The sequence below is a fragment of the Triticum aestivum genome, chromosome 7B (genome assembly GCF_018294505.1).
Source record: "Triticum aestivum cultivar Chinese Spring chromosome 7B, IWGSC CS RefSeq v2.1, whole genome shotgun sequence".
NCBI lineage: Eukaryota > Viridiplantae > Streptophyta > Magnoliopsida > Poales > Poaceae > Triticum > Triticum aestivum.
The window spans coordinates 647,055,252-647,077,576 of NC_057813.1; the positions used below are offsets into that span (position 1 = coordinate 647,055,252).

The following is a 22,325-nucleotide window of genomic DNA, read 5'->3' on the forward strand; positions in this document are numbered from 1 at the left end:
ACCATGGGTCTTGCTGGGACCAATGCTTCTGGGATGTGAATCATAGAGATTTGATGGACATGTTTACTTCAAATTAAAAAAAGCGTCAAAATTCACTGGGCGAAATTGATCCCTGCTTATAAAATAAAGGGAATGCACGATGATAGAAGTGGTCAAATATCAAGGAATTATACCTTGAGACGCTCTTAGGAACTTCGATCAAGTATCAACAAGGAAGATAGAGAGAAATAAATAGTGAAGAATATTCGAGAAGCAGAAAATGATAGAAAAAAGATTAAAATGAAGCGCGGGTTATGTGAGAGGGGGAAATTGAAGTGCCGATTAAACATAAAACTGAAGCGCCGGTTGGACATACTCCCCTGCTTCCCAATGGGGTTTGTTTCTCCCTGCATCCTCCGCCCACCACAAACCCCTCTCTTCCCAATGGGTCCCCCACCCCCACCCCCGCCCCTCCGCTTCCCACCGTAAGCCCCTCACAGCCTCGTTTTTAAAGGGAAAAAAGGGGGATGCGTTCGAGACACCCTAACCTTGGTTTATTTTTTCATAGAGGTCGAGGCACAAGGCGCGGTGATGCCTCATGGCAACGCAAGACAGCTAGGAGCGACGACACACCATGGGGACTGCGTTGTGGGTCGTACGCTACACCATGGCCACATGCCTATTCCTGTGGTGGTAAGGCTATGGGTCGAGCAAAGAGGGCGAGGTTAGTGGTGGTGCCAGAGTGTTAAACATATGATATGTATATGTATGATATGTATCTGAAGACTTTGCCATAAATCTATGGGGCCGGCTGAACCCACAGCCTAGAAGTGCATTCACCACTGGGCGGAGTTGAGTACATAGGTGTTGGAAGTCGGCAGGCGGTTCTAACTACGAAACAGCCTCGAGTATTTCCTTGCTGCAGGCGGTTTTGAATTTTCAAATGTGTATTACTGCAGGCGGTTCCAAATTTTCAACCGCCTCGACACCAGAAATAACCACCTTCACTGAATTATTACAGGTGGCTTTGTATGGATAAACCGCTTACAGGCTCGCTTCTAATACTCTTTTTTCTACTAGTGGGACTACCCTTTAAACCCGAGTTTCTTTGCTTCCAGTTCATATTATTGTATGCCAAGTGTTTTTACTAGGTACTGCAAAAGATACCACAATACCGAGTACTGAATGATTGACAAAGTATTTTTTTTTTACCACACTCGACTTACTTTTTGTATGCCGGGTACCCATTAATTTACATTGGCAACGACAGTTTTTCCAGTAGTGAGCTATGCGTTTACAATGATATGAGGTAGTTCTAGAGCAAAATAACAGGAAATACTACAGCACTAGATAAGAGACTACAGTACAGCGATCACAAACAAGCCAGAAAGAAAGTTATGTGTTTATACAATAAAATAGATGATTTTCCACGTCTGAAACCATTCAGCGCGGAATTAATTCTATCAGCTTTAAGGGAAACTGCTTTCACGCACATAAGAGAGCATAGCACAGCGATCACAAAACAGCCAGAAAGAAAGTTATGCGTTTATACAATAAAATAGATGATTTTCCACATCTGAAACCATTCAGCGCGGAATTAATTCCATCAGCTTTAAGGGAAACTGCTTGCACACACTACTTGATCAAAGCATACTCCATTAGCCGAAGTAAGATAAATGCCACCATTAGGCGAAAAATAGGCATAATATTAAGTTCTACTGAATATGAAGCACTAAAACTCTAAGACTGAACGGGCATAATTAGTGATGCTTCAGTTCCTTCTCCCACGCATAGAGAGAACAATGCTGGTAAGCGCAGAAGGACAACTTGCCTCCAGATGCTTATAACCCTCCGTCGCCACCACAGCGTCAAGGATCGCAGGAGTGCTAATGATGAACTCGATGCACTTAGTCTTGAGGTGCGAGCAGTTGTGCTGCTCAGCCAATGCCAGAGTCGTCGCCACCGTGTCGATGGAGATGCCACGGGAGAGCTTGCCCACGCAGATGACTTTCAGCCTGTCCAGCCCGTACCTGTCAGCAGCTGCTAGCAAATGCTGCGCCATCACGGCCTCCTGCTCGCCCTCAACTTCAAGAACGGTGTCTGTGTAGATGAAATGTATGTGAGTTCAGCACATGCTATATTAGGCTGAACTAGGAAAATTGCCCGTGCGTTGCAATGGGAGAAAATGATGAGATGCATAACCGGCTCCGTTGTAGGGTCAATGCTTTTATGGGAAGCCACCATCAAGGAGGGTTGTTGGTAAGGAAGAGGGGGGTCTTAACCTGGGCAGGCAGAGATTGCAATTGATAAGGAGGATCTCGGGGAGGCTAGTGTCATAACTTGAGAGCTGCTAACAGATTAGTGTATGTTTGCAGCAACATTAGAGACCTTTTACAGTACATCTAAGATATATTAGCCATCCATTTAAGTGGACGAATGCTCCAGATTTACCAATACTACAGCTCGGTTTGGGTAGTATATTAAGACGGTAGGGGCATTTTGGGTAGTATATTAATACGGCTGAGGTGGCGGACCCAGCAAATCGGCGGAGCCGCCCACCACGCCGCTCGGCGGCCGTCTACTCGGACCCTCGACGGCCTTTCTCCATCACACGAAGTCTCATCATCTTGACGCTGCCTGCAACTGCAATCCCCCCAGCGCGCACCGTCCTCCATGGCGGTGTCAGTCAGCAGGGCTGCAGGTTGGAGTGGACTAGCCTATGTCGCCGAAGGCTCATGCAGATTGGTGTGTGCTGGCTGCTGCATACAAAATTGTATACTAATCCATCACACACACTACGCTCCAGTGTCCCCCGCGCGTACGCATCCACCATTAAGCTAGCACAGACACGGGGGGTGGCCGGCGGCGACCTGCAGGCTGGGTCGACTGCGATTATTGGCGGCCGCGTCGGGGTGCTCAAGGTTGGGGACGACCACGTGCAGATGAATAATATTTCAGTTAATCATTTGAATCGTTACAGTTGAAAGTAGTAAAGGACAAATTTGCCCCTAATTGGGAATTACCAAGCCCGTCGGATTAGTTTAATACTACTCGTTATATTAGGTAGTATGATGTACCGTAAAATATCTCTTTTTATAATATATGAATTCTGTTACAATTCAACAATGCTTTGTGTTGTTATTTCAGCATAATCATTCACGTAGGATCAGAGAGTTTGGAAGCTAAACTGACATCCGTCGTTACCTATTGCATGTCATGCTAACTTATTGGTCACAGGACGAAAAGCTTTAGAGATTGGACGATGCTTTGCACTACTTGTGCCACTGCCACATTCTTAATATAGATCACATCTATGTCAGCAAGGGTTATCTAGTCCTGTCTGCAACACAAAGCCATGGAGACGCGAGTGGGGACCTTTGTTTCAGGAAGCTGCGGCCTTGCGAGGTTGGCGAGCGGACAGTTGCCGGCTAGCAGGAGCAACGACCTTTGCGAGCGGGAGCCGCGAGTTTGGCGAGCGGGTCACGCGAGGGAGACGGCCTAGGTCCCCGCGTGTGGTTAGCATAGCCCGCCGCAAGGGTCGTGCCAGCCGGATCTCCGGGTCTGGGCCGGCCAGCACCTGCATGGTTTCCTCCAGGAATCAATGGATATTTATGGGAGGAATTAGAAGAGGCAACGATGCAGAGTTGGACACAGAGTCCGCTTCTTAAGGGAAGACGTGCATACAGGAAAAGATTAAGACGAAGGGATGGAAAAAAAGTAGCGTTTGTTTCTGTTAGCCAGCTATTTTTTATGCACCTACGAACAGGCCCATGAGCCATCGATGTGGCCCAGGGAGTCCGGCAGGGCAGCGGGCAGGTGCGATGGGGAGAATCTGAGGCCCAACAATGCAGCTACATATATGCACCATCGTTCGATGCACACGGTGTGTTTCCATGAATTAGTACCACATCGTGTATATCTATCTAAAAAATAAAGCAAAACTAAAAAAGTTATGCACGTAAAAGTACTCAAAATGGGACGAAACAAAGCGGAACCAAATCAAGAATATCTATTCCCTTTAATAATAGGTATAGATATAGATATAGATTAGAATGAGTTCGTCCAAGTCCAGGGGCGGAGCCAGAATTTTTTGTCATTGGGTTCACTCATTAACTCATTACAAAGATTTGGTATGCTATAATTAGTGTAAAGTCTAATTTTACACAAGTTAAGCAAGAGTATAGCACTAAAAAATAACATGCTCTTACTTATCACAAATTGTGTCACATTGAAAGCTGAAGAGTGCAAGACATACCTGTCGGATGAAATTATAAATTGAGTTCCTTACATATTATAAATAGAGTAATACCAAAAATAGTTTGCAGCTCCAGTTGTAGCTTCTCATCTTCCTAAAAACATTAAAAAATGATAAGTTAGTTTGAGAAGTTTAAAAACAAGTATCATCAAGCGAAAGAAGTTGTAAAGTCACTAAAATTTTAGAGTGTCCGCTTTTGATTTTCGTCTACTTGAAAGGATCAAACACAAGATCATTACTAGTGTCAGAAAACATATCTTTCTCCGCATAGCAAATGAAACAATCACTGATGAGCCAATCATCGATTTTATTGTGCAATTTTTTCTTCACAACATTCGTAGCTGAAAAGCATCCATCCACAGATGTTGTGACAACAAACAGTATTAGTACTAGCTTTAGAAGTTGATAGCCCAGAGAAAAAGTAATATCTTATTTGTCCGCATCATTAGTTTGGACTAAATCTAAGTTTAGTATCTCAAATTTCTCTTTGTGAATAATCCAAATTAAGCGGTATCTCATCTTGTTCCTTAGAATTTCTCGTGTACTCCAATTTTTCCCCCTATAAATCTCATAAGGCAACTTGTCTTAATTAATCCTCTTTGTATAGAATGCTTCAGAAGACTACTTGGAGTCGTATTTGGTGCACTTTGCCTACCTCTAATGGATGACCTCAATCTAGTGATCAGTTTACATCTGAAAAATACTATCTTATAGCCTAGATCAATCAAAATACGTGGAATAACAATTAGAAAACTACACCATGTTTAACTGAGAGGAGGTCTGACGATGCGACTCGGTACCTTGAATTTTTGGTTTATATTAGGAGGCAAGGTTGCCGCCCAGACCTACCCTTGTCGGCGGCGCTCGTCGCCGGCTCATTGAGGAGATTCGGAGAGAGTCGACGAAGCGAACGGCGAAAGATCGTGCTGCTGGCGGCTGCCTGTGTACGCGTACATGTCTACAGGAGAATAGGAATACCTAGAAGGGTCACGAAGCCACGAACTTGCCTGGCAGGCTGGCACGGATGGAGTTCACTTTACGGGCTTTTGGGCTTCTTGCGTTGCATTCTAAGTTTGATGGGTTCAAGCCCTATTTTTCACTGGGTTCATGCAAGTACGTATACGTGTACATATACTCAGCCAGGAAAAATCGTTGGGTTCAATTGAACCCAACGCCATTACGCTGGCTCCGCCACTGTAAGTCTGTACAGGATAGCTAAAGTATAAGGTGATTCCTTAGTCGTTCCAATCTCTAGGAGTTAAGTAGAGTCCTAAATCAGACCGACTTGTGGTCTCGGTCACGTCGTGTTGGGCAAGTTAGGAGGCCGTGTTGGACGTGAGGTCGGTTCATTGAGCCATATATAAAGCAAAGGAAACGAGATTGAAAAGCTGCAAATTTGGGCAGCACCAAAACTATTGTCCTGTTCTTATTTTCCTAAGCTAGCTTCTTCACGTTTTGATCTAGGAACTAACAATTGGTAATCAGAGCTTCGGCGTGCAGGCAGCCAGCGTGTACGTATCTTCTCGGCGGAAGGAACTATCGAGGAGGATCGTGCAGTCTGGGGCGGAAGGTACTTGTCCAGGACGGGAGGAACTCATCCAGGGCGAAAAGAACACGCCTAGGACAGGAGGAACTCGTCCAGAAGCAGCTTGCATCAGCGATGGCGGACAAGACGAAGAGCCCAGCAGAAGCGACTGACGCCGCTAAATTACTTGCAGTGCCCGGGTCGCAGTACCCACGATTCGATCGTGAGAATTTCAGGGTCTGGCAGGTCCTGATGGAGTGCACCCTCCGAGCCAATGAGCTGTGGGACGCCGTCGATCCCGGCGGTGATGCTTTCAAGAAAGATGGAGCAGAACATCGCAAGGATAGACAGGCAGCATCGGCAATTTACTCTGTGATGCCAATGGATGTCTTGCAGCATCTGATCTCAAAGGAAACAGCCAAAGAAGCATGGGACGCCCTGAAGGTTCTGTACGAGGGGCATGCTCGTGTGAAGCAGGCCAACCTGCAAACTATGTTGAGGAATTACGAGACACCGGTGATGACTGAGGATGAAACCGTAGATGCGTTCGCGTCACGGGTGGTCGCACTTGTGAACGGAATTCGTGCCCTTGGCGAAAATCTGACGGAAACATCTGTTGTCTGGAGATTCTTGCGCGCTGCGCCTCCTCGGTATATGGAGATCGTGACTGCAATTGAGCAGTGCGTCGATTTGGCGATGCTAGTATCGATGATCTAGTCGGGCGCTACAAGGCGCACGATGAACGTATGCGTTACAGCCAAGGAGATGCGAAGCATGATGAGCAAGTAATGCTCACCCTGGCACAGTGGCAAGCACTAAGCTTAAGGGAAAAGAAGGGCGGTAGCGAGGCATCCGACAGCGGCTCGAAGCAGGACTGGGCACCACGAGATCAGAACAAGAAGGGCACCGGTGCGGACGGTGCTCCAAAGAAAAAGAAATTTGACAAGCGCAAGATAAAGTGCCACAATTGTGGCCTGATGGGGCACTCCAAGTCGGAGTGCAGGAAACCCGTAAAGGAGCGGGCGTATGTTGCCAAGAAAGGCGACAAGGATGACGATCCAGTGAACCTCCTGTTATGTGAGATATGCGAGTACACGGAGGATGACATGCAGCCAGAGGAAGTCGAGACCGTCACACTTGTGGAGAAAAAAGTATACCTCCATGAGGAAGAAGAGGAGAGGGACGGCAATGTTTGGTACTTGGACACATGCGCTAGCAAGCATATGACAGGGGACAGTGGACAGTGCACAGTTCTCTGAGTTGAGTGCAGCAGACAACGGAAAAGTCAGGTTTGGCGATGGCACGACGGTCACAATCAAAGGTAAAGGGATTGTCATCTTCAAGTCAGAGTGGTGAGCACAAGGTGCTTACAGATGTGTATTACATCCCGCGTCTAAAGACAAACATTATCAGTCTAGGACAGCTTGAGGAGCGTGGGTGTAAAATTGTGCTCGAGGATGGATACCTATGGGGGTATGATCGCGAGAGAAAACTGATGATGCGTGTGAAGCGGTCGAGGAACAAGTTGTATGTTTTGAACCTAGACCGCGCTGATCCGATGTGTCTATTGCCAAACTTTGATGAAGAAGCTTGGAGGTGGCACTCACGCTATGGGCATCTTAATTTCCATGCCCTACGGCAGCTCGGACAGAAGAATATGGTACGAGGGCTGCCATGTATAGATTGTTGGGGAACGTAGCAGAAATTCAAAAAAATTCCTACGAGTCACCAAGATCTATCTATGGAGAGACTAGCAACGAAGGGAAGGAGAGTGCATCTACATACCCTTGTAGATCACTAAGCGGAAGCGTTCAAGAGAACGGGGTTGAAGGAGTCGTACTCGTCGTGATCCAAATCACCGGAGATCCTAGTGCCGAACGGACGGCACCTCCGCGTTCAACACACGTACAGCCCGATGACGTCTCCCATGCCTTGATCCAGCAAGGAGAGAGGGAGAGGTTGAGGAAGACTCCATCCAGCAGCAGCACAACGGCGTGGTGGTGGTGGAGGAGCGTGGTCATCCAGCAGGGCTTCGCCAAGCACCGCGAGATATGAGGAGAAAGAGAGGTAGGGCTGCGCCAACAGGAGAAGAACTTCGTGTGTTGGGCTGCTCCTTTGCCTCCACTATATATAGGGGGAGAAGGGGGGCTGCGCCCCCACCTAGGGTTCCACCCTAGGGGCGGCGGCCAGCCTAAGATCCCATCTGAGGGGCGGCCAAGGGGGGAAGAGGGGAAACTTGCCCCCCAAGTTAGGTGGGTGCGCCCCCCCTCCCCAAACCCTAGGCGCCTTGGGCCCTTGTGGGGGGCGCACCAGCCCACCTGGGGCTGGTCCCCTCCCACACTTGGCCCATGCTGCCCTCCGGGGATGGTGGCCCCACTTGGTGGACCCCCGGGACCCTCCCGGTGGTCCCGGTACGTTACCGATAAAACCTGAAACTTTTCCGGTGACCAAAACATGACTTCCCATATATAAATCTTTACCTCCGGACCATTCCGAAACTCCTCGTGACGTCCGGGATCTCATCCGGGACTCCGAACAACATTCGGTAACCACATACAAAGTTCCTTTATAACCCTGGTGTCATCGAACCTTAAGTGTGTAGACCCTACGGGTTCGGCAACCATGCAGACATGACCGAGAAGTTCTCCGGTCAATAACCAACAGTGGGATCTGGATACCCATGTTGGCTCCCACATGTTCCACGATGATCTCATCGGATGAACCACGATGTCAAGGACTCAATCAATCCCGTATACAATTCCCTTTGTCTAGCGGTATTGTACTTGCCCGAGATTTGATCGTCGGTATGCCGATACCTTGTTCAATCTCGTTACCGGCAAGTCTCTTTACTCGTTCTGTAACACATCATCCCGTGATCAACCCCTTGGTCATATTGTGCACATTATGATGATGTCCTACCGAGTGGGCCCAGAGATACCTCTCCATCACACGGAGTTACAAATCCCAGTCTCGATTCGTGCCAACCCGACAGACACTTTTGGAGATACCCGTAGTGCACCTTTATAGCCACCCAGTTATGTTGTGACGTTTGGTACACCCAAAGCATTCCTATGGTATCCGGGAGTTGCACAATCTCATGGTCTAAGGAAATGATACTTGACATTAGAAAAGCTTTAGCATACGAACTACACGATCTTTGTGCTAGGCTTAGGATTGAGTCTTGTCCATCACATCATTCTCCTAATGATGTGATCCCGTTATCAACGACATCCAATGTCCATGGTCAGGAAACCGTAACCATCTATTGATCAACGAGCTAGTCAACTAGAGGCTTACTAGGGACATGGTGTTGTCTATGTATCCACACATGTATCTGAGTTTCCTATCAATACAATTATAGCATGGATAATAAAAGATTATCATGAACAAGGAAATATAGTAATAATAACTAATTTATTATTGCCTCTAGGGCATATTTCCAACAGTCTCCCACTTGCACTAGAGTCAATAATCTAGTTCACATCGCCATGTGATTAACACTCACAGGTCACATCACCATGTGACCAACATCCAAAGAGTTTACCAGTGTCACTAAACTAGTTCGCATCATCATGTGATTAAGACTCAATGAGTTCCGAGGTTTGATCATGTTTTGCTTGTGAGAGAGGTTTTAGTCAACGGGTCTGCAACATCCGTATGTACTTCGCAAATCTCTAGGTCATATTGTAAATGCTGCTTCCACGCTCCACTTGGAGCTATTCCAAATGGTTGCTCCACTATACGTATCCGTTTTGCTACTCAGAGTCATTCGGATAGGTGTTAAAGCTTGCATCGACGTAACCCGTTACGCCGAACTCTTTATCACCTCCATAATCGAGAAACATGTCCTTATTACTCCAAGGACAATTTTGACCGCTGTCCAATGATACATTCCTGGATCACTCTTGTACCCCCTTGCTAGACATGTGGCAAGGCACACATCAGGTGCGGTACTCAGCATAGCATACTGTAGAGCCTACGTCTAAAGCATAGGGGACGACCTTCGTCCTTTCTCTCTCTTCTGCCATGGTCGAGCTTTAAGTCTTAACTTCATACCTTACAACTCAGGCAAGAACTCCTTCTTTGACTGAGCCATCTTGAACACCTTCAAGATCATGTCAAGGTATGTGCTCATTTGAAAGTATCATTAAGCTTTTTTTATCTATCCTCATAGATCTTGATGCTCAATGTTCAAGCAACTTAATCCAGGTTTTCTATTGAAAAACACTTTTCAATCAACCCTATATGCTTTCCAGAAATTCTACACCATTTCTGATCAACAATATGTCAACAATATATACTCATCAGAAATTCTATAGTGCTCCCACTCACTTCTTTGGAGATACAAGTTTCTCATAAACTTTGTACAAACCCAAAATCTTTGATCATTCCATCAAAGCGCATATTCTGACTCCGAGATGCTTGCTCTAGTCCATGGAAGGATCGCTGGAGCTAGCATACCTTTTAGCATCCTTAGGATCGACAAAACCTTTCTGATTGTATCACATACAACCTTTCCTTATGAACACTGGTAAGGAAACTCGTTTTGACATCCATGTGCCAGATTTCATAAATGCAGCTAATACTAACATGATTCCGACGGACTTAAGCATCGCTACGTATGAGAAAGTCTCATCGTAGTCAACTCCTTGAACTTGTGAAAAACTCTTTGCCACAAGTCGAGCTTCATAGACGGTGACATTACCGTCCACGTCCGTTTTCTTCTTAAAGATCCATTTATCTCAATGGCTTGCCGATCATCGGGCAAGTCCACCAAAGTCCATGCTTTGTTCTGATACATGGATCCTATCTCGGATTTCATGGCTTCTAACCATTTGTCGGAATAGGGGCCCACCATCGCTTCTCCATAGCTCATAGGTTCATTGTTGTCTAGCAACATAACCTTCAAGACAGGATTACTGTACCACTCTGAAGTAGTACGCATTCTTGTCACCCTACGAGGTACGGTAGTGACTTGATCCGAAACTTCATGATCACTATCATAAGCTTCTACTTCAATTGGTGTGGGTGCCACAGGAACAACTTCCTGTGCCCTGCTACACACTAGTTGAAGTGACGGTTCAATAACCTCATCAAGTCTCCACCATGCTCCCACTCAACTTTCCGAGACAAACTTTTCCTCGAGAAAGGACCCGATTCAAGAAACAATCCCTATTGCTTTCAGATCTGAATTAGGAGGTATACCCAACTATTTTGGGTGTCCTATGAAGATGCATTTTATCCGCTTTGGGTTCGAGCTTATTAACCTGAAACTTTTTCACATAAGCGTCGCAGCCCCAAACTTTTAAGAAACGACAACTTAGGTTTCTCCATACCATAGTTCAAACGGTGTCGTCTCAACGGATTTACGTGGTGCCCTATTAAAGTGAGTGCAGTTTGTCTCTAATGCCTAACCCATGAACGATAGTAGTAATTCGATAAGAGACATCATGGTACGCACCATATCCAATAGGATGCAACTATGATGTTTGGACACACCATCACACTATGGTGTTCCAGGCGGTATTAATTGTGAAAGAATTTCCACAATGTCTTAATTACGTGCCAAAACTCGTAACTCAGATACTCACCTCTATGATCACATCATAGACATTTTATCCTGTTGTCACGACGATCTTCAACTTCACTCTGAAATTACTTGAACCATTCAATAATTCAGACTTGTGTTTCATCAAGTAAATATACTTAGTATCTACTCAAATCATCCATGAAGTAAGAACATAACGATATCCACTGCGTGCCTCAGCACTCATTGGACTGCACACATCAAAATGTATTACTTCCAACAAGTTGCTTTCTTGTTCCATTTTACAGAAAACGAGGCTTTCAGTCATCTTGCCCATGTGGTATGATTTGCATCTCTCAAGTGATTCAAAATCAAGTGAGTCCAAACGGTCCATTTGCATGGAGTTTCTTCATGCATATACACCAATAGACATGGTTCGCATGTCTCAAACTTTTCAAAAACGAGTGAGTCCAAAGATCCATCAACATGAAGCTTCTTCATGCGCTTTATACCAATATGACTTACATGGCAGTGCCACAAGTAGGTGGTACTATCATTACTATCTTATATCTTTTGGCATGAACATGTGTATCACTACGATTGAGATTCAATAAACCATTCATTTTAGGTGCAAGACCATTGAAGGTATTATTCAAATAAACAGTGTAACTATTATTATCCTTAAATGAATAACCATATTGCGATAGACATAATCCAATCATGTCTATGTTCAACGCAAACACCAAATAACAATTATTTAGGTTTAACACCAATCTCGATGGTATAGGGAGCGTGCGATGCTTGATCATATCAACCTTGGAAACACTTCCAACACATATCGTCAGCTCACCTTTAGCTAGTCTCTGTTTATTCCGTAGCTTTTATTTCGAGTTACTAACACTTAGCAACCGAACTGGTATCTAATACCCTGGTGCTACTAGGAGTACTAGTAAAGTACACATTAACATAATGTATATCCAATATACTTTCGTCGACCTTGCCTGCCTTCTTATCTATCAAGTATCTAGGGTGGTTCTGCTTTAGTGTCCATTCCTCTCATTACAGAAGCACTTAGTCTTGGGTTTGGGTTCAACCTCGGGTTTCTCCACTAGAGCAGCAGCTGATTTGCCGTTTCATGAAGTATCCCCTCTTGCCCTTCTTGAAACTAGTGGTTTCACTAACCATCAACAATTGATGCTCCTTCTTGATTTCTACTTTCGCGGTGTCAAACATCACGAATATTTCAAGGATCATCATATCTATCCCTGATATGTTATATTTCATCACGAAGCTCTAGCAGCTTGGTGGCAATGACTTTGGAAAAACACCACTATCTCATCTGGAAGATTAACTCCCACTCAATTCAAGTGATTGTGGTACTCAAACAATCTGAGCACAAGCTCAACAATTGAGCTTTTCTCCCTTAGTTTGTAGGCTTAGAAAATCGTCAGAAGTCTCATACCTCTTGACGTGGGCACGAGCCTGAAATTCCAATTTCAGCCCTCGAAACATCTCATATGTTCTGTGACCTTTCGAAAACGTATTTGGTGCCTCTACTCTAAACCATTTAACTGAACTATCACGTAGTTATCAAAATGTGTGTGTCAGATGTTCGCAACATCCACAGACTACGTTCGAGGTCCAGCACATCGAGCGGCGCATTAAGGACATAAGCCTTCTACGAAGCAACGAGGACAATCCTCAGTTCACGGACCCAGTCCGCATAATTGCTACTATCAACTTTCAACTAAATTTTCTCTAGGAACATATCTAAACAGTGGAACTAAAGCGCAAGCTTACAACATAATTTGCAAAGATCTTTTGACTATGTTCAGGATAATTAAGTTCATCTTATGAACTCCCACTCAGATAGACATCCCTCAAGTCATCTAAGTGATTACATGATCCGAGTCAACTAGGCCGTGTCCGATCATTATGTGAGACGGACTAGTCATCATTGGTGAACATCTTCATGTTGATCGTATCTACCATAGGACTCATGCTCGACCTTTCGGTCTCTTGTATTCCGAGGCCATGTCTGTACATGCTAGGCTCGTCAAGTCAACCTAAGTGTTTTGCGTGTGTAAATCTGGCTTACACCCGTTGTATGTGAACGTTAGGCCTGGGCATTCGGTATAAACCGAAAGTTCGGTTTCTACCATTCGGTATTTTTATAAAATCGGTTAGCAAAGATGAAAACCGAAAAAAGCATCCAAAACAAGCTAACCGAAAATTCGGTTAACCGAGTTTTTCGGTTCGGTAATCGGTTTATACCGTATTTGCTGAATGTGCATAAGATTCAGCTGCCTTGATTCCTCTCTAGTCTCCACCAGCGCTCTTATATAGCCTAGCTAACCACGTCCTTGCTTGTTCCTGGCCGAGGTGGGACTAAACTACAACACGGGAGCACCGGCGCTGCTTTGGTAAGTACGTGCGTACGTGCGTGCAAGTATACTACAGCCTCACATGTGTAAAACAAGCCCACAACGCTAGTCAGCTTGGGCCTTGCCTATAGGTCCTCGGTTTAGCCCATGAAATCTTTTTGTCGCGAGCCCACCTACCTCTCGAGGCTTCCTTTCGCTGTAGGTTCACGTGCCCTCGCGTATGTTCGGTTTCTTGTTCGGTTAACCGTGATAATACCGAACCGAAGAAATCAAGTTCGGTTAGCAGAGTGAAAAACCGATTTTTTCTATAGGAACACCAAAAACCGAACTTTCGGTTTTTTCAGTTTCGGCTTCGGTCCGGTGTTCGGTTTGTCGGTTTTTATGCTCACCCCTAGTGAACGTTAGAATCTATCACACCCGATCATCACGTGGTGCTTCGAACCAACGAACTTTCGCAACGGTGCATAGTTAGGGGGAACACTTTCTTGAAATTTTAATGAGGGATCATCTTATTTACTACCGTTGTTCTAAGCAAATAAGATGCATAAACATGATAAACATCACGTGCAATCAAAAGTGACATGATATGGCCAATTTCATTTTGCTCCTTTTGATCTCCATCTTTGGGGCTCCATGATCATCATCGTCACCGGCATGACACCATGATCTCCATCATCATGATCTCCATCATCGTGTCTCCATGAAGTTGCCTCGCCAATTATTACTTCTACTACTATGGCTAACGGTTTAGCAATAAAGTAAAGTAATTACATGGCGTTATTCATTGACACGTAGGTCATACAATAAATTAAGACAACTCCTATGGCTCCTGCCGGTTGTCATACTCATCGACATGCAAGTCGTGATTCCTATTACAAGAACATGATCAATCTCATACATCACATATATTATTCATCACAATCTTTTGGCCATATCACATCACATAGCATACCCTGGAAAAACAAGTTAGACGTCCTCTAATTGTTCTTTGCATGTTTTACGTGGCTGCTATGGGTTTCTAGCAAGAACATTTCTTACCTACGCAAAAACCACAACGTGATATGTCAATTGCTATTTACCCTTCATAAGGACCCTTTTCATCGAATCCGATCCGACTAAAGTGGGAGAGACTGGCACCCGCTAGCCACCTTATGCAACAAGTGCATGTCAGTCGGTGGAACCTGTCTCACGTAAGTGTACATGTAAGGTCGGTCCGGGCCGCTTCATCCCACAATACCGTCGAAACAAGATTGGACTAGTAACGGTAAGCATATTGAACAAAATCAACGCCCACAACAACTTGTGTTCTACTCGTGCATAGAAACTACGCATAGACCTAGATCATGATGCCACTGTTGGGGAACGTAGCAGAAATTCAAAAAATTTCCTACGAGTCACCAAGATCTATCTATGGAGAGACTAGGAACGAAGGGAAGGAGAGTGCATCTACATACCCTCGTAGATCACTAAGCAGAAGCGTTCAAGAGAACGGGGTTGAAGGGCCTCCGCGTTCAACACACGTACAGCCCGGTGACGTCTCCCATGCCTTGATCCAGCAAGGAGAGAGGGAGAGGTTGAGGAAGACTCCATCCAGCAGCAGCACAACGGCGTGGTGGTAATGGGAGGAGCGTGGTCATCCAGCAGGGCTTCGCCAAGCACCGTGAGATATGAGGAGAAAGAGAGGTAGGGCTGCGCCAACAGGAGAAGAACTTCATGCCTTGGGCTGCTCCTTTGCCTCCACTATATATAGGGGGAGAGGGGGGGATGCACCCCCACCTAGGGTTCCACCCTAGGGGCGGCGGCCAGCCCAAGATCCCATCTGAGGGGCGGCCAAGGGGGGAAGAGGGGAAACTTGCCCCCCAAGTTAGGTGGGTGCGCCCCCCTCCCCAAACCCTAGGCGCCTTGGGCCCTTGTGGGGAGGCGCACCAGCCCACCTGGGGTTGGTCCCCTCCCACACTTGGCCCATGCTGCCCTCCGGGGATGGTGGCCCCACTTGGTGGACCCCCGGGACCCTCTCGGTGGTCCCGGTACGTTACCGATAAAACCCGAAACTTTTCCGGTGACCAAAATATGACTTCCCATATATAAATCTTTACCTCCGGACCATTTCGGAACTCCTCATGACGTCCGGGATCTCATCCGGGACTCCGAACAACATTCTGTAACCACATACAAACTTCCTTTATAACCCTGGCGTCATCGAACCTTAAGTGTGTAGACCCTATGGGTTCGGGAACCATGCAGACATGACCGAGACGTTCTCCGGTCAATAACCAACAGCGGGATCTGGATACCCATGTTGGCTCCCACATGTTCCACGATGATCTCATCGGATGAACCACGATGTCAAGGACTCAATCAATCCCGTATACAATTCCCTTTGTCTAGCGGTATTGTACTTGCCCGAGATTCGATCGTCGGTATGTCGATACCTTGTTCAATCTCGTTACCAGCAAGTCTCTTTACGCGTTCCGTAACACATCATCCCGTGATCAACCCCTTGGTCACATTGTGCACATTATAATGATGTCCTACCGAGTGGGCCCAAAGATACCTCTTCGTCACACGGAGTGACAAATCCCAGTCTCGATTCGTGCCAATCCAACAGACACTTTCGGAGATACCCGTAGTGCACCTTTATAGCCACCCAGTTACGTTGTGACGTTTGGTTCACCCAAAGCATTCCTACAGTATCCGGGAGTTGCACAATCTCATGGTCTAAGGAAATGATACTTGACATTAGAAAATCTTTAGCATACGAACTACACGATCTTTGTGCTAGGCTTAGGATTGGGTCTTGTCCATCACATCATTCTCCTAATGATGTGATCCCGTTATCAACGACATCCAATGTCCATGGTCAGGAAACCGTAACCATCTATTGATCAACGAGCTAGTCAACTAGAGGCTTACTAGGGACATGGTGTTGTCTATGTATCCACACATGTATCTGAGTTTCCTATCAATACAATTATAGCATGGATAATAAACGATTATCATGAACAAGGAAATATAGTAATAATAACTAATTTATTATTGCCTCTAGGGCATATTTCCAACATAGATCATGTTTATCAGCTGTGCAATGGCTGCCTTGTTGGCAAGCGGCAGTGAGCCGCATTCCCGAGGGAGGCAAAGTTTAGAGCTTCGAGGGTACTGGAGCTTGTTCATGGTGACTTGTGTGGACCAATCACACCAGCGACTCCTGCAGGGAAGAAGTATTTCTTGCTGATTGTTGATGATTTCAGTCGGTACATGTGGCTAGTACTACTGAAGACCAAAGATGAGGCTTTGGAAGCTTTCAAGAAAATCAAGACTGCCGCTGAAATGGAGTCAGAAGAGAAGCTGAAAGCGTTGCGTACAGATTGTGGTGGGGAATTTAACTCTAACAAGTTCAAGGCATACTGTGAGAAACATGGCATTAAGCGGTACTTGATGGCACCCTATACTCCACAGCAGAACGGTGTTGTGGAGCGCAGGAATCACACCATAGTTGCAATGGCAAGAAGTATGCTGAAAAGCAAGAATTTGCCAGGAAAATTCTGGGGAGAAGCCGTGACTACCGCAGTGTATTTACTCAATAGAGCTCCGACGAAGAGTATTGTCGAAAGAACGCCGTATGAAGCATGGTGCGGCAGAAAACCCACAGTCGATCACCTCCGCACGTTCGGATGCATAGCACATGTGAAGACCGTGGGAGGGCATGTTGGGAAGTTGGCGGACAGGAGCTCCCCAACTATCCTACTCGGTTATGAGGCCGGGTCCAAAGCATATCGAGTCTACAACCCCGTGACGAAGAAGGTGCAAGTGTCACGTGACATAGTATTTGATGAAGAAAAGGCATGGAATTGGGACGACGCAGTAGTAGCAGATCGCCCCGCACAAGGTGATGATATTTTTGTTGTGACATATAATCACATCGACCATGCAGGCCATGGCCATGACAACGACGGTCACGGAAATGGCCATGATGTCGACAACAACGACCTAGGTGACGGTGCGCCGGCTACTCCATCAGCACAGACAAAAGTGCCAAGTTATGGGGCGCCGAGCTGCTCCTCACCATGGGTGGACGATCCATGGTGGACTGAAGACGGCGACACAGGGTCGGCTACTGGTGGTGCAGCACCTAGTGCCACGGTCGACACGCAACAGCCAACAACGTCCACAACAGTAGATGAAGACCCTCCAAGTTCAGTGGGACAAAGCACGGTGGCTGGGTCCCCTGAGCGGACTCCGGGAAGAGCACCAACGCCGGTGAAACTTCAGCGAGTCCTAGATCTCTACCCGAAGGTGGCGCTTCGAAAGATCAATCCTGTGAGGATGAAAAAGGCCAGAAGGGAGTGTCTACTCATCACAGAAGAACCAGCCACGTTCGAGGAGGCGAACGAAGAAGAATCATGGCGTAAAGCTATGGATGACGAGCTTGGTTCAATCCAGGATAATGACATGTGGAGTCTTGTTAATCTTCCTGTTGGGCACAAGCAATAGGTCTCAAGTGGGTCTTCAAAGTTAAAAAGGACTCACAAGGTGCCGTGGTGAAGCATAAGGCTCGTTTGGTAGCCAAAGGATATGTCCAGCAGCAGGGTGTAGATTTTGAAGAAGTATTTGCTCCAGTTGCAAGAATGGAATCAGAACGGTTGTTGATTGCTCTACCAGCCCAAGAAGCTTGGCTTTTACACCATATGGATGTGAAGTCTACGTTTCTGAATGGAGAACTAGAGGAAGAAGTGTACGTGAAGCTGCCCACTGGTTTTATCAAGAAGGGGGAAGAGCATAAAGTATTCAAATTGCACAAAGCTTTGAATGGCTTGCGGCAAGCACCTAGGGCATGGAATAGCAAACTTGATAGCACCTTGATTTCACTCGGTTTTGTGAAGTGTCCGCTTGAGCACGTTATGTACAAGAGAGGTGCACCGGTTCAGACTGTCTCCTTATTGGCGTGTATGTAGATGATCTCTTGATCACATGATCCGATGAAAGGGAAATTGGAAGGTTCAAGAAGCAAATGAAGGAATTATTTAAAATGAGTGATCTTAGCTTGTTAAGCTATTACCTCGGGATCGAGGTGCGTCAAAGTAAAGACGGGATCACGTTGTGCCAGGAGGCATATGCCATAAAGATCTTGCAGAATTGTGGCATGGAGGATTGTAATCCTTCGCAAACGCCTATGGAGGCGAGGCTCAAGTTGAGCAAGAGGAGAAAGTCGCCGACTGTTGATTCAACCGAGTATCGAAGTATTGTCAGAAGTTTACGATATCTTGTGAACACTAGGCCAGATTTGGCATACTCAGTTGGCATAGTAAGCAGGTACATGGAGAACCCTACCACTGAGCATTTGACTGTTGTGAAACAGATTTTGAGATATGTGAAAGGGACTCTGAAGTATGGTTGCAAGTACACAAGGAAGGAGGACAAAGCACTTCTAGTGGGCTATAGCGATAGTGACTCGGCAGGGGATGTAGATGACCGAAACAGTACATCGGGCGTTGCATACTTTCTGGGAGAAAATCTGATCACTTGGTTATCGCAGAAGCAAAAGGTGGTTGCCCTCTCATCTTGTGAAGCCGAATACATTGCAGCGGCGACAGCGGCGTGTCAAGGAGTGTGGCTCAGTAGACTCCTTGCTGATTTGACGAACCAGCAGCAAGAACAAGTAAAGCTTAGAGTTGATAACAAATCCACAATATCATTGTGCAAAAACCCCGTTCATCATGATCGCAGCAAGCACATTGATATAAGGTACCATTACATCAGAGAATGTGTAGAAGAAGGCAAGGTGGAGGTGGATTATGTCAGCACTAAAGATCAACTCGCAGATATACTAACAAAGTCGTCGGGAAGACTTTAGTTTCAGGAGATGTGCGAGAAGATTGGAGTCGTCAGTCGCATCTGTGCTTAGGGGGGTGAATGTGAGTTACAGCACATGCTATATTAGGCTAAATTGAGTTCGTCGAAGTCTGTACAGGATAGCCAAAGTATAAGGTGATTCCTCAGTCGTTCCAATCTCTAGGAGTTAAGTAGAGTCCTAAACCAGACCAACTTGTGGTCTGGGTCACGTCGTGCTGGGCAAGTTAGGAGGCCGTGTTGGACGTGAGGTCGGTTCATTGAGCCATATATAAAGCAAAGGAAACGAGATTGAAAAGCTGCGAACTTGGGCAGCACCGAACTATTGTTCTGTTCTTATTTTCCTAAGCTAACTTCTTCACGTTTTGATCTGGGAACTAACAATGTACTCCCTCCGTTCGGAATTACTTGTCTCAGAAATGGATGTATCTAAAACTAAAATACATCTAGATACATCCATTTTTACGACAAGTAATTCCGAACGGAGGGAGTAGCATGCATGGCCTGTGTTTTGATTTTCGGCCGCAAAAAGTGGATTTCGGCCGAATTTCGGCCATCTCGGCCTGAGGCGAAAAGTATATTTAGACCGAAATTGCTCATATTTGGCAAATTTTGGTCAAATTTAAGTCAAATTGAAGTCAAAATTTGATCAAATTTCAGCCGAAATTTTTGAAAATGGCCGAAATTCGGCCATCTCGGCTTAGGGCGAAAAAAAGCTCAAACCGAAAATCAAAACACAGCATGGCCTTGAAAGCTGCCACCTCCATGTCCTCGATCACGACACATGGAGAGGTTGCCTCCCTCGTTTGTCCAAAGAACTCGGCCATTAGAACAGGGGACCTCGCAGCGAGTATGGCGTTGTGAGCAGCAAACTTCTCGCTGCCCACACTAAATGTGACGTCGGCTCCCGTCCCCCTACACAAGAGCTCACTGAGGTGCTTGTGCAGATTGGCGGTCGGGACAGGCACCGTTGTTGCCACAGCCGGTGGTTCTTTGAGGACCGTGCTGGTGCACCGCACGGTCAGATAGTCGTCCCTGGGACAAGCCGGCTGCATTAAAGAATCCCTTTGCACGAGCAGGACTGTATTTGAGCAGTCTTTGTGGCGCCTGAACACATGTGCCAAATTCTTTTCAGAGTGTGGTGCATTGCCCACCATCCTCGGATGTACCAGGAGGCAGCTTAGGCTCGCCGTCACAGCGCCTGTGCGGGGGGCATCACTCAGGAACATAAGCTTAAGTGCTACGTACCAATTGCTGTACCAAGCACGTGGAAAGCAATGGATTTCCCACTCGTACCCATCGACGTGGATAGCATTGGATTTGATGAGCTCAGTGCTGCCTAGGGTCGAGGACACCAAGCTGAACCCGTCGATCTTGAACAGTCGCTCGAAGCGCGCGGTATCAGTGAGGTTTGTGCAGGTATTAGCAACCATGGCGCAGGCTGGAGAAGAGGGGGTGCAGACGGAGAGGAAGTGGAGGTTGGGGGTGAGAAGATGATGGACTGATGGCGGAGCAGGGCAATTTGTACAGCAGGGGCGGCAATTAAAACCAGCGAGGTGGTGACTCCTCGGGTGGAGACGCCGGCATGCATGGGCGTTGGAAGTTGAAGACACAACACCGAAGTGGTCAATCAATGCAAAATACCCAACAATCTTTGCGTTCACCTTCCCGATGAGTCGTCTGCCAACAGTCATGGAATCAGCGGAGTACATAGCGTGCTACGAGGGCATGTACAATGGTGCTATCTTAGGAGTGTCACCTAAAGATAAATGATGAGGTGGTCAATCTAAGAAAAAAGATGATCTCTTATTTAAGAGAAGACAAGAGATAATCTCATAGCATAATTTGTCTCACCACATTTTTAGGAATGACTAGTTATTGAAGATAAGGCTAAGAGATGACCCATTGTAGACATTGTTTTTTGTCATCTCTAAATTACATGCAAGATTTAAGATAAGATTGTCTTATCAACCATTGTACATGCCCTGATAAAATAGATAATGAAAAAAAACATAGCGTGCTATGACAAGATAGACTGTTAGCGTGCAATTAGCGAGACACTATAAATAAATTTATTTAGTGAGCGACACTATAACGCCATTTGCAGTGCTCCACGGTGGACAGGTGCTAAGCATATGCCACATAAGCAAAAAAATGACATATGACACAACAATTAAGAAGGTGAGATAGGACTTTAATGACCCCAGGAAGAACCAATGCCAAGCGCGTGAACCTAGGCAAACCACTTAAATGAAACAACTTGACCAATGCATAAAATACTTTAGGTGCCAACTCATTAAATAAAATATGCTTAGCAACCACAATTAAGCACCTATGCATTGGAGAGTTGAGTTGCTAAGGTATTTACTACTAATGCATTTTTTTGAACATCAGTACAGGCGCAAGCACTCATACATACGTGCATACACTCACCCCTATGAACGCACACGTGCGCACCCTATCCCTATGAGGCACCATCGAGAGACTGAGCCGGCATTGTCATCTTGAAATTTATGAAGTCACCGTAGGCGCCTCGTCGTCGATAGGAACATCTCCTCTCACTGAAAGCGCATCGCCGGAAAGGTATCTAATGCACTTAGCACCTCATCTAAGCATATTTGCATTGGAAGAGGTCTAAAAAATAGCGTGCTATAGCATATAGAGAATTGCCTCGCTATATAGATCAATGCACAATGTGTCCTAATTGCACGCTATAGTGCGCTATAGCATGCTAATAGAGTATTTCAAAGGGCGGCACTATTTTGTATAGCGAGATATTTTTTCCTTGATTAACAACGATATAACATG

The 22,325-nt window shown here is 46.0% G+C and overlaps 1 pseudogene; it reads right to left on the reverse strand.

The window, feature by feature from the left end:
* Positions 1-1,750: 1,750 nt before the first annotated feature.
* LOC123158351 (BTB/POZ and MATH domain-containing protein 1-like) lies at positions 1,751-21,229 on the reverse strand (annotated as a pseudogene).
* Between the last annotated feature and the right edge of the window lie 1,096 nt (positions 21,230-22,325).